Genomic DNA, 12,864 nt, shown 5'->3' on the forward strand with positions numbered 1-12,864 from the left:
AGTATGTGGTGCCAGGTCACAGCGATAGATGAGGTAGCAAAGTATCCTTGCCTAGCACAGTAGCTTGGGAGTGGCTTTGTACAGAAGTGGCTTTCATCACTTTTCATTGGAGTTGCAAAATATCAGACAAATCATTCAAACCACATGGAAGCCTATTCTGCCCAGTAAAGCAATTTACCAGCGTTTCTTCAAATTGTCCCGGGAAGGAGACAGTATGGCTTGGCACACTGTAAGTGAATGAGAGCATGACTGTTGGAGTCCTGTCTTCCTGAATCGCATCCTGGCCAGGCCACGTACTGACCATGAGGCCAGGCAACCTACTAGCCTACTCTGATGCTCAGTCTTCCCTGTAAAATAGGGTGACTTTGTAAGGTCATTGTGAGGTTTAGTAATGTGTTTAAATGCCTGGACCTTGTTATTGCTATTCTTTTAAGAGTTGTCCCATAGGTCTGCTATGGATTGTGGAGAACCCAGATCTGTGGGATTGCCCAGTATTGTTAAAACAATAAAACAAAGGTAATCCGGAAGCAATTAAAAGCTGGACAGCTACCAGTAAATATCATGGCATAAAGTTTGTTACCCAAGTAATTTTAGAGTTGATTGGTTCAATTACAAAGGCAACTGAAGTTTCTTCAGAAGTAAAGGTGGGCCTACTTTCTAATGTAGCAGACTCGTGCCTAGGATCAAGAAATATGAATGCTAGTTTTATTCTGTGGTCACTGGCAAATGTTTTACCACTATAACGGTTCTTATCTCCTTTATCTCGTGCAGAAGAGTTATGCTTATTGCACTTTCCTTCCTTGGAGTTTTCCAATATTACCTAAGAAGCTACTTGGTATCTTTCTCCAAATCGTCTCAAACACAGCTGCTACATTATAATCATCTAAGGAGCTTTCAAAAGATCCTGACACTGCCCTGGCTGGTGTGGCTCAGTAGATTATCAGCCTGCAAACCAAAGGGTCACCAGTTGGATTCCCAGAATCCAACCCATGGGCACATGCCTGGGTTGCAGGCCAGCTTCCCAGTGAGGGGCATGCAAGAGGCAACCACACATTGATGTTTCTCTCTCTCTTTCTCCCTCCTTTCCCCTCTCTCTAAAAAGTAAATAAATAAAATATATTTTTAAAAAGTCCTGATGCCCAAGTCACACCCTATATTTAGAATTTATTTAGAATTTCTGGGAGTTGAGTCCCAGGCATCAGGGATTTAAAAGCTCCACAGGTGATTTCAATGTACAGAAAAATTTGAGAACCATTTGTGCTTTAAGACAAATAAAATGCATTGCAGATATAGATCCTATATTTCCTTAAACTGCTCAAGTTATGTTGCTCATATGTTGCTGGGAATGAGCCTCTTCATGTTAGCATGAATTAGTTCTTCAGATTAGTTGGTTGATACTTTGGCTCTAAGAGTTGAAGGGGATAAAATACTAGTTAAGAAAATTCCAGTTCTACAGCAGAGCCATCATAAGACTTGAGCAGTGGAAAAGCACGAACCAAAGACAATCTGGGAAGGTAGTGGAGAAAGAGTTTTAGATAACACCTGGGCAGGGGAAACCCAGAGGGGCAAAAGAAGAGTTTGGGAGGTTCTGATACTGATTTTAAACTGCTATGTAAGCACAGAGTTTAGAAAATGCTAACCCCAGTACTGGTGAGGAAACTGAGAGGTATCTATGTCTGAGTTAGACAATACCCATTGAAAACTGTGGGAGCACATTTTTTGCTTTGACCTAGCAGTCTTTTTGGAGGAATTTATTTTAAGTAATTAAGGATATAGGCAAAACCAGCCATAAAGAGGGAAATTTTACAGGATCGAAAGCCTTATTCAACTAGTCCAGAAGAACTGCTGTTTGTGAGAAATACAGGGGACAACTCGGCAAATGTTTTTTATCTTTTATTCCCTGTTTTTGTAGCATTATTTAAGGGAATGAAAACTTAAATGAGAGATTAAGTAAGTTGTGGTAAACCTACATTTTGGAATACTGTGTAGTCAAAAACAAACAAACAAAAAACCAGCTTTGAAATGATATTCAGTGGCCTACAAAGAATTGGTTCTGTACAGTGAGAAAATGCTACAAAACAGCACATGTACCCATGATTCCATTTAAAATACCTTTTAAAGCATAGAGTTATAGAAAAAGCAGAAGTACATAATTTAAAATATAGGGATTTGGGGGGGTACATAAAGGCATGTCTTCAATTTTCAAATTTGTGTATTCTAGTTTTTCTACAATGCACACGTAATAATAAATAATTCTAAAGCTCTTCTTGTAATAATTTTTAGTAGGTTTCCTACTAAATGTGGATCTAACATGGAATTGATGTGTCTATGCATATCAGGGTGATTAATCTCTTAGTAATTGTTCTATGGAAAAAGTCAGATTTGTTTTTTTAAGGTATCCTGGGTCCCCTGACACAGCGGTCACAATGGCATGCTTTGTGCTCAGTCACTTAGTTGTAACACAGGTTGAAAGCCAACTGTGTGAGATTTTAGGGACATGCTCAAATGACCCAAGAGACAACTTCAGTTTAGTAGATTGGAAAAGCCATGCTAATGTACAACTATTAAGAAGGTAGGCACTGACTGACGGGTGTTGCAGAAGAGGTATAGTTACAGAAACACATAAGAGAGAAAAGTTATATACAGTCTAGAGAGGTGGTAAGATAGTGAATAGAGTTATCAGTGGTACGTGAAGGGAGTTCAGAGCAAGAGCTTGGCTTGCCCTACCTTGATGGTCTAGCTTACTAGTTCTGATACTATGTATCTTTTTGATGATACATTGTAAAAGAGAGGTTGCTGAAATCGGTATTTCTACTGAATGTTCTCCCTATTTCTTATGGATGACAGTGCTTTGGGACAAGTTGAGCAATTTTTTTTTAATCTTGTAAAATGCCCCCAAACTTGCTGAAATCTAAAGTGATCTCACCTGAATTTTCTGTGCATTTGTGGGTGTGGTTTAAATGTCCGCTTAGGGGACACAACGCAGACCTCCAATTTGCTCACTTTTCCCATAATCATTCGTGCATGAACTGGATGTTTACTAATGTCAGGTAGATTTACCTTGAAAACATTAGTAAATAACAAATTTTTCTGCCTCCTTCTACACTTGGCCATGCTAACGTATTTCTTCATGTAAGAGATTCCACCATCCACATTTTCAGCTGATTCGATGGGAGTTTTTCTTTAAATACTTGGCCGCAGAGGGGCCTATGGAGTAGCTTCAGGGCGATACTTACTCAGCATCGATTCTGACAGGCCAGCAGCCCGAGTTCGTCTTTAGAGAGCCCAGTCTTTGACTGGGTGAATCCAGTCAAACTTTAAGGTCAGATTGATCCAGCTACCAAATGTGTTAGACAACACTTAATTTATAGTTTTTCATTTCCTCTTTCCTAGAACCCTGCAAATATAGTCCTGTGCACAGAAATGTCATCAATAGTACTTTATTTTAATGGCATGTTCTATTTCTAACATGTGGACTGAGCTCGATCTACAACATTTCTGTGAGATCCAAAAGCACAATGATCATTGTTAAATGTTCTATTAATGCACAGTTACTTCTTTTAAAATAGTGAGCCATGGCTGGTGTAGCTCAGTGGATTGAGCACAGGCCTGCGAACCACACGGTCGTGGTTCAATTCCCAGTTGGGGCATATGCCTGGGTTGCAGGCCAGTTCCCAGCGGGGGACTCGCGAGGGGCAACCATACATTGATATTTCTCTCCTTCTCTCCTTCCCTTCCTCTCTAAAGATAAATAAATAAAATATTTTAAAAATATTTGCTTCACTGTCAGATGAAACCATGTGGGAACTATCGCTTATTTTCTCCTTCAATTTATCTTTCACTGTTTCCAAAATAAAACTAAAACCCTACCATTTAGGAGTCACCACTTATTCAATAAATACAAACTGAACACCAACCAACACTAGGAAGTGGCAAAATGAAAAGGACACAGACCTAATCTCAAGACGTTTACAGTCCAGGGAAAGGGAGATAACCCTATTGACAGTGACAGAGTGGGGACTTGAGTGACAGAGGAAGAGTTAAGATAGAGGTGCTTATGGGTTGCTACAAGGATCTCTAATGTAGACCTGCGCCTCGGGCACAAGTTCCCTTTCACATTGACATTGAATCTGAGGCACCAAAGGCCGTGCTCACAGGAAGAGTAGCTACACCAAGCGTTTACTCTGCGCCAGATCCTGTGCTACGGCTTCCCGTGCAGTCCGTTCAGTCCACGCTGTGATCCTAGGGGGTGGGTGTTTTCTGTGTTTGTTTTTCAAAATTATCTTCTGGTTTATTGGCACATTTCAATGAAATGTGTGGCCCTGGAAAAGATCTGTAAAAGCATGAAGTGAATGGTGCCTCTTTTTAGGAATCTGCGAGTCAGAAAGGATTTTAGGTATTACCTAAATCAACCCATTGATTGTGGTTTCCCCTGATGCCCCCTTGTCTGCTCTGAGAACCCCCGGCTCGGAGAACTGATGCCCCAAGTGAGGGTTGCCATGAAGAGGCAGGTGTTTTTATTTATTTATTTTTCGTATCTCACAAAGGAGGAAACTGAAATGTAAAGATGACAGTTTATAAAAGGTGCGAGTACGATCCACCTTCTGTCTGTCTTACTCTGAATTCAAGCACTCGATCACTGTGTAGAGTGCCTTTTCTTAGGAGCCCGCTGAGAGCAGAGGGTGGGGCAAGAGAAGAGAGGGAGAGGGAAGGGTGAAGGGGACACTCCAGCCAGAAGGGACTTTCCAGTAGGAGAAGCTGACACCGCTGAGGAGCTAGGTGTTGTTTAGACTGACGGGAACACAGAGCTCACAAGTCGGAGAGATGAGGCAACAAGAGAGAAACAGGCCAGAATAGGAAGGGCCCTGGGGCCAAGAAGGGAGCTGCTGACAGCTTTTTAGCAGGGAAATCATGGTCAAATCTGGGTTAGAGCACAGTCTTTCTCGGTGCCAGTGTAGAGACTGGAGTTTAAACAAGCAGGTGGAAGGTGAAAGACCACTTAGGAAGACACCCAGGTGAGAGGTGAGCACGTGAACTGATAAAGGGGCCAGGTTTGGAGGGCAGGTTACTGATGGAGGGGTTAGTGTGGGTGGAGGAAGAAAGGAGTCAGAGATGGCTCCTGGGACAGGCTCTGGGGGAACCCGGTGGGTGGTGGTAATGGCCCTGATTTAGGAAGAGGAGCAACCTGAGGGTGAAGATCCGGTTTGAAGATCCACGGCTGCTCACAAACAGCTTACATGTACAAGACCAGAGCTCAGAAGAGAGAAAGGGCTGGGCTGGAGGTTATATGGACTTGGGAGTGGTCAGTGGTGACCACCGAAATGGCTGGTGGTGGAAGTAGTGCGAATGAACATCATATCCTCCTCACAGTGGTGAGAGGAAGAGGAGGCTAGCCTAAAAGAAATGAGACCCCAAAGAACCTATTTTTTTAAAATTATATCTTACATTCATATAAAACTCTAGGTTTTCACACAGGGTCTCACTTGTTTCACCTCATGTTATTTTTACAGTAAATAATGGGCTGGCATTAATCATTCTTATTTGTCAAGTGAAAAAAACCTGAGGTTCAGAGAGGGTCAATGACGTCCCCTAAGATTATGTGATTAGTGTCACCAGCCAAATAGGGAATGGAGTCAAAGTCTCTGGACTCCTAGTTTCTCCCTGCCGCTTGGCCAGGCTGACCCGAAAGCCAGTCCTCTGTGATGGGGGTGCTCCTTTTGTCCCTGGCGCCCTCTCTCTGACAGCCCCCTTGCAGCTTGGGCCATGCACACGGGAATGCTCACGAATCACTCTGTCAGGAGCGCACTGTATCCTGACCCTGTTTTTCAGCCCCGCAGTCCACAGTGAGATTCATCTACAGTAGTGTTTCCCAGTCTTTTGTCCTGCCATAGACTTGATTGCGTTTTTAAAGTATGCCAGGAGAAACCAAAGGAAATATGTAGGGGAATCTCCATGCAATTGAATGGCAGAATTCACAAGATTTAGAGAGAGAATTATACTATGGTTTCCCAATAGACTGCCAACTTGGATAAATTTTGGATAGGTATAAAAATGGCTTTAAGTTTTGGCTTCTATAAAACCCTGAAACCAATACCTTGTGGTCCACCTGTGAACCATTTGTGACATACCTAGTAGGAATCTCTTCTATCCGTGGTTTATATTATTGCGATTAAACGTAGATTGATAGTCTGCAAGCTACATATACCTAGGTAGCCGTATAATCCATTGTCCAAACCAGGACATTTTCGAGACTGGTAGGGACTGCTATGAATAATCATACCAATATAACTATTCTAAACCAGAATTGTACCCAGGCAAATCTGGACATGTGCTTGGCCTACATTTATTTGACCTGTAAACATTCAGCATAGTCAAGTCCAAGTTGTAGAATGATCCTTGACCTCCTTGTTCTGCACAAATCTGGCTGTTGACTCTCCAGTGAACCCCACACCTGGACCCCCGGACTGTGGCAGAATAAAAGTCCTAAATTCTGTAGCAGGCATGGAGGGCCTGCTACAACTTGGTAGTACCGCTCTGTGGAATCCGGCCTGGCAGTGACCCCATGGCAGACTGCGCTCTGGCACCTGACACCTTTCTCCCTCCCAGTGTCACCCCTGCCCCACAGGCCTCCCAGTCTCTTACTGTGGCTGACATCCCCCATGTCTTTCAACATCTCCAGAAAATCATCTCTTTGGGGAACTTCCCCTTTTTCCCCAATCAGCTTTAATTTCTCTTTCCTTTATGCTCTGCTAGCACTTTTGTATGGCCTTTGTATGTCTCCCTTTGTTGCTATGTATTAAACTCCCCACCACATCATAAGCTTTCTCACCTATTCTAGATGTACTCTCTCTCTTACTGTTTTTTTGTTTGCTTGTTTGTTTTGGTTTGGTTTTATCTGCTTTGGATCCAAGGTCATTCACCACAGAGAATATAGGAACTCTTTCAGTCTTCTGTTACACCATTTGCCCCGAGGGGTGGACCTAGTGCTTCCTGTACTTCCAACTCTGAACTTACCTAAAAATGGCTTTTGGTTGTCCTTTGCAACTTTTTCTTGCAAACCTTGCTGTTTTCTAGGTTTCTGACTTCCTCATGCTATACTTCCAGATATGCCTTTTTTCAAAGTTGTAATGAATTATGTACCCATTCAAGCTAAATTTTGTTTACAGTTTAAGGACACCTCCTTAAAAGATTGCTGACGAATTTCCACGTTCATTTGTTATCATTCTGCCCTTTTCCTTTTCCTCTTGAGTGGATAATTGATGCACGCCCCAGAAGAAATTTATTTGACCCGACTCTCTTCTGTGCTGCCTATCCCATAATATTGCCCTGCCCTGGGATTCAAGTTACCATTTCTCTGACTGTTCTAGAGTCTACTTTTCTAAAGTGTAAGTTGTTTATCTCCTTCCGAGTATATGCATCCCGTACCGATTAAGTCACCCTGTCCCAAGGTTTTAGTCATTTCCATTTCAAGGCACAATTCTTCCCTATTAGTGAGAAACAGCCGGGGAGCAGCAATAATGTCTGCTCCCTCCACTTTCTTAGTAAAGCAGGTCAATTCTTTTGCTTTTAGAAGATTATTTGCTTTTAATAGAAGATGATGTCTGGCAGATAATAATGGATCTATTGATTGAAATAATATGTACAGCCACCTTGTGAAATAGTCTTAATGTCCTCACTTAACATGAAAGAAAAGAGAAGCTCAGCAAGGTTGAGTAACTGGTTCACAGGCACATGACTGCCTAGTGAGGCTGGCTGAGACCCAGGTCTGCCAGACACCGTAGCCTTTTGAACTATACTCCACGGCTTCCTGTTAAGGCTGCTCAATCTCCCTTCCCTCCTTCCCACTGCACCCCCTCCACTCTGAAATCTTCTGCACTAGTGGTGTGATCCACATTAAGAAAGCATCATGTGGGAAAGGAGCGTATTATGTATTTACAAATTTCAGTTCTGGAGAATTTCAATATATATTACACACTAAAAAGGATTCCATGGTTAAATAAAACTGGGAAATGCTGAGTTAAACAGTTAATCAGGATTTTTTAAAATACTGTAAGATGTTTCAGAGTTCCTACTGAACTATGTATTTTGAGACTTAAAGAGAGATTATACAGTGAGTCCCATATTTAATTGACTATAGATCTTTGTTTTACAAAAGTGTTTATGATACTGATGGTATATCCATCAAATTTGGGGGAACATTTTCATAGTGTTTAAGTACATGGATTTTTGGAATCATGGAGACCTGAGTTCAAATCCAGGCTCTGAGCTGTGCTAGCTGTGTGACCTTGAAGAACATTTCACCTGTGAGTTTATTTCCTGATCTAGTAAGTGGTCACAATACTTAACCCATAAAATTATTTGAAGATTGTATGAGTAATGTATATAAAGCTTTATAGTTTATCATCACTATCACACAGTAGTTAGTAAGTGAAGCACTGGGAATAGTACCTGGCAGGTAAGACATACATTTAGTAGCGACGTGATTTGGGGTGGTTGTCTATTGTGTACTCCAGTAGTAACATGCTGTTTTTTATTCCCTTACTTTCACCCTGTGCTCGTCAATCTGCTCCCACCCTCAGGTGTGTGGGTTTCTGTACATATTCTCTCACCCTGGACTGCTGTTGGCTGGGCAACTGGATTTAAATCCTCCCTTTAGCGTGTTCTTGTGAGACTAGTTTTGCAGGTGACCTCAGCTCCCTACACTTGTTCAGGTTCCCTGTCTACAAAAGTGGGATAACGACTGCCTCTTGAAAGGCTTATTATAGAGATGAGGTGTGACTGTGTATGTGAAATTCTTAGTGCAGTGCTTTGCATATAGCCAGGACTTAAAAGCTTCTTGCTGTGGTCAAAGTTTCGGAGTCCTTGGGCTGACGTTCTAACCGGTTGTACGCATCATCAGCCACAGCATCACCAATTCATGTGTTCTAATCATGTTACACACATATTACCTCAATCTTTACAACAACCCAGTGAGGTAAGTGCTATTATTATTCTCGTGTTGTAAATGAAGAAGTCAGGCACAAAGGGTCCATTAACTTGCTCAAGTCACATACCGAGAGTCAGAGTCCTAATGCAGGCGGTCTGGTGGAATCAGTTTTCTAAAAGCTGGGAAATTATATGTCTCTTAGACTGTCTCTGTCTTATATTAGAGATCTCTACTGGCTTTGTCAAGGTATTAATTTGTTTTAGAAAATTATGTATCACCTGAAGAAGAGTTCTTTAATCTTTCGGTACCTAAGATAGAGTTAGTGACGTGATATTTTGTTATATAAAGTGCCTTATTTGACCTCTTTCCCAGTGGTGGCCATCCGGCCCCAATGTGAAGGCAGTGAAGAAATACTAGCAACTAGGGGTTACTTTCTTCAACAAAGGGCTTTGGATTTTCTGAAATGATTGCCTGCTGGGCCCAGGGATCTTCTCTACAATTATGGAAAAGATGACTTTGACTTCTCTAAGTTATTAAAGGCAGGTGTCTTCTGTTCACTACCATAATAGGAGAAATTCACCATGACCTCTGTCGTTTGTTAATTGAGCAATGGTTGTGTGCCAGGCACTGGGGTTATCGCAGTTCACACACACACACACACACACACACACACACACACCCCAGCACCTGGCCTTCCAGGAGCTACAATCCATGCCAAAAATATGTGACAAGTAATCACATAAAGGAAAATGTAGGAAATATGGAGAAATTTGTTGGCAGGTCAATGGTGTTTGAAATCCCGTGAAGACATGAAATCCCCTAAGGAAACAGTGTTGAGTGAGAAGAGAGAAGTTTTAGAGCTGTGAGAAGGGGTGGAGCCAACGGGGAGCTAGAGCAGACAGGGAACAGAGAGGGACACTAGGAAAATACTGAGTGGTAGAAACTGCCAAGAGCCTCACCGAGAAGGGGCGGGCAGGTAGGCTGAGAGCCCGAGAAGCCTGAGGCCGAGAGTGGGCCCAGCAGCTCTGCGTCCCAGTGGACCCCTCGGTGGACCAGACTCAGCATCTACTCCTAGGCAACTGGCCCTTTTACATTTCAGCATCTCAGCTTGTGGCCTGCTTATTGGAATGATTTCAAGGATTCCTGGCAAAACAAATGTTTTGACTTGGGCAGTGTGGGTATTGAGCTCTCATTTCTCACAGGAATTAGCCAAAGTATATTTTATACCTTGTAATTAAAACCTGAGATGGTGGTTACTGATAGCTATAACAGATACACTAATTAGTCATATGTAAACCTGTATAATTATTTAGTATATTAAAAATGTTTTTTAAATAAAAAACAAGGGAGTGAAAAAGTAAAGGAGCTCTCCTTCCCCAAATAATGAAATTTACCTTGATTGGTTCATCTCCATGGAAATACATTTTAAAATCTGGATTCTTACCAGGCTAAGAAGTTTCCCCTGTGTGCTTCAAAATGAGGTTTACAGTGGATGAAATTCAACTTGCCCCATTGTAAACTGATGCCTTTCAACTCTATAGTTAGCAGCATAGCAGCTAAATGCCCTGCTATCCTTTTGTCAAGGACAGTGGGCCACTATTTTACAGGTCACAGTATGTGCCAGATTTGGGTCTTAGCAGCCACAAAAGGGGCTACTGACCCAACCAATAAACTTGTCAGCCTTATTTCCTCACAGAGCCAATGAAAATGGCATACTTTGGCAGTGTGAGTGAAGACGCATCTTGCCTGAAAATAAAAACAGCATTATTGGTTATGTCTCCAGGAGCAACTTGTTTAGAAGTGATTTTCAATGACTCTAAAAACATTACCATGATTTCTTTATTTGATAAAAGCTTGTTGTCGAGAAAATCATATCACTTTAACTACTTAAAAAGCCGGCCTTTCATTTGGGTGTTATCATGGTGAAATGTTTTTACGCCGTTCTCCGCCCCCAGCCCTGCCCCACCCCACCCCACCTCCACCTTTTTTCCATTTTCGGGTTTCAGAGAATGGCGAGCAACTCTAGGTAGCATTTTGAAGTTCTGTCTACCTATGGCCCTTAAAGTGGTTGCGATAAAGGTTGGCTCCTGTGGTTTCATGTGCATGTGGGCGAGCCAGGTTTACTCAGGGCCATTTTGTAAACACTGAAGTTGTGCTTAAACGTAGAGTGCCTTTACTCTGTTACAGCTCTTCCTGTTTCTGTCCGTGGAGGAAAATCAGGCATTATTCATTCCCTCATAGACCAATGTATTTGTGGGTCACCTGGAATAAGCCAGACCCTGCAGAGACCTTGAGGTGCTCATATTCTCGTTCGGAAATTCCAAGAAATGTTCAATTCCAACCAGACTTGCTGAGAGCTTCCATTCGTGGTCTGCAGTGGGCTCTGGGGGAGCCCAGCCAAGGAAGCCGGTGTACCTCTGGGGGAACTCAGGCGGAGGAGCCCAGGGGCGGTGCTGGCTGAGCGGAGGCTGAAGGGGTGAGAAGAAGCACGTCAGACAGGCAGGGAAGGAAGGGCATTCCAGGAAGAGAAAACAGCAGGTGCAGAATTGCCAGGTGGGAGAACGTGGCACATCCAGGGAACTACTTCTGATTTTCTCAAAGGTAGGAAATGAGAGTTTGAAGGAGATCTTCACATAACGGATCCTTGGGGGGAACTAGCCCCATCCTATGTTCTTAAGGCATATTTCACCATTTTAATTATGGTAGCTTTAGGTAAGCTAATAGTAGGACGGTGAAAGCATGCAACCATTGTTACAAACCCATAGCATGGTATTTACATTTTGGTGGCCAAATACGTACTTTGATTGAAAATAATTTGTTTTTCTACTATTGTTTGGTTTCAGTGGCTTTTGGTCTTCAAGAAAAGATTTAGTCAGTCTTTCCTTACTGTGCTCGCAGTGTTGTGCTTCCCTAAGTCACTCCTTGTTTAAAGTTTGAAGCAAACGCTGCAGCTGTCGGTAGCTATGGCCCCTTAGGTGCCTTACATGAGTCAAAAGCTTCTTGCATGTTTGTCAAAGGGGCGGGGTTTATGATTAGAGAAACTGACCTCTTGTTTTAACCACCCAGTCGGGTTTCCCTGTCTCCTCTAAATATCCTTTCTCACTCCGCCACCATGTACTTCCCCTCCGTAGAACACACTGCCCTTCATAATCGTCTGTTTGTTTACTTAATCCTAAGTAATTTGTCTTCCCAAGTAATTCTGTTGTCCCTGCCAGGCTGGAGGCTCTGGGAGGGGAAGGAGCAGGTCTGTGGGCTTCGCCACTGCGGAGCCAGCTCCTGAAAGTACCTGGCACAAAGTTTACACTCACATATTTGCTGAGTGAGTAAGTGGTGAGTGACCGAATGGCCCTGGGCAGCTTCTGTGGTAAAGAGGGGTGGCAAGAGCATCCTGACCGGAAGCTTTCCCTGGACATCCCGGGTTTCAGATGTCAGTAGGATCAACCAGCAAAATATGCTTTCTTGTGCCTTGGATTCCTGTTCCCTCCCCATAAAGAGGTCAAGTGAGAAAAATAGTAAAGGGTAAGCTGCCTGATTTTTTAAAAGATTGAATTTAGAAGCAACAACAAAAGAAAACATAATCAGCAGTGTATTCTTTCACTGAACAATTATAGTGAGCAGTAATTATGTAGGTAATTAAACAAAGTGTCAATTTAAGCTATTAAATTAACACGTTTTAAAAAATCAGTCACCAGAGTTCATGCTGGAAAGGAGCTAGCTCTAGAAACTGATCATGACAATACAGCAGGTCTCAAAAGCAGAAGCTCACTAAGTACCAGAGAGCCTGAGGGGGGGGGTGACCATGCAAGCGGTGAGCTGGACAGAGCACCACAGAGGAGGGGGTGTTTGAATTGGATACTGAAGGATGAGCTAGAATTTGGCTACAACCTCAAGAAGGGCCAGTGACCCTTCACACAGTATTGGGCACCTATAACACCCGG

General features: G+C 42.7%; 1 protein-coding gene across 2 annotated transcripts in view; it reads left to right on the forward strand.

Moving 5' to 3' along the window:
* Positions 1–12,864, forward strand: part of NCEH1 (neutral cholesterol ester hydrolase 1) — a 48,857-nt gene that overhangs the window by 2,124 nt on the left and 33,869 nt on the right. The window lies entirely within an intron of this gene.

Source organism: Sturnira hondurensis, unplaced genomic scaffold (genome assembly GCF_014824575.4).
Source record: "Sturnira hondurensis isolate 20B ecotype Veracruz unplaced genomic scaffold, ASM1482457v3 Scaffold0005279, whole genome shotgun sequence".
Classification (NCBI taxonomy): domain Eukaryota; kingdom Metazoa; phylum Chordata; class Mammalia; order Chiroptera; family Phyllostomidae; genus Sturnira; species Sturnira hondurensis.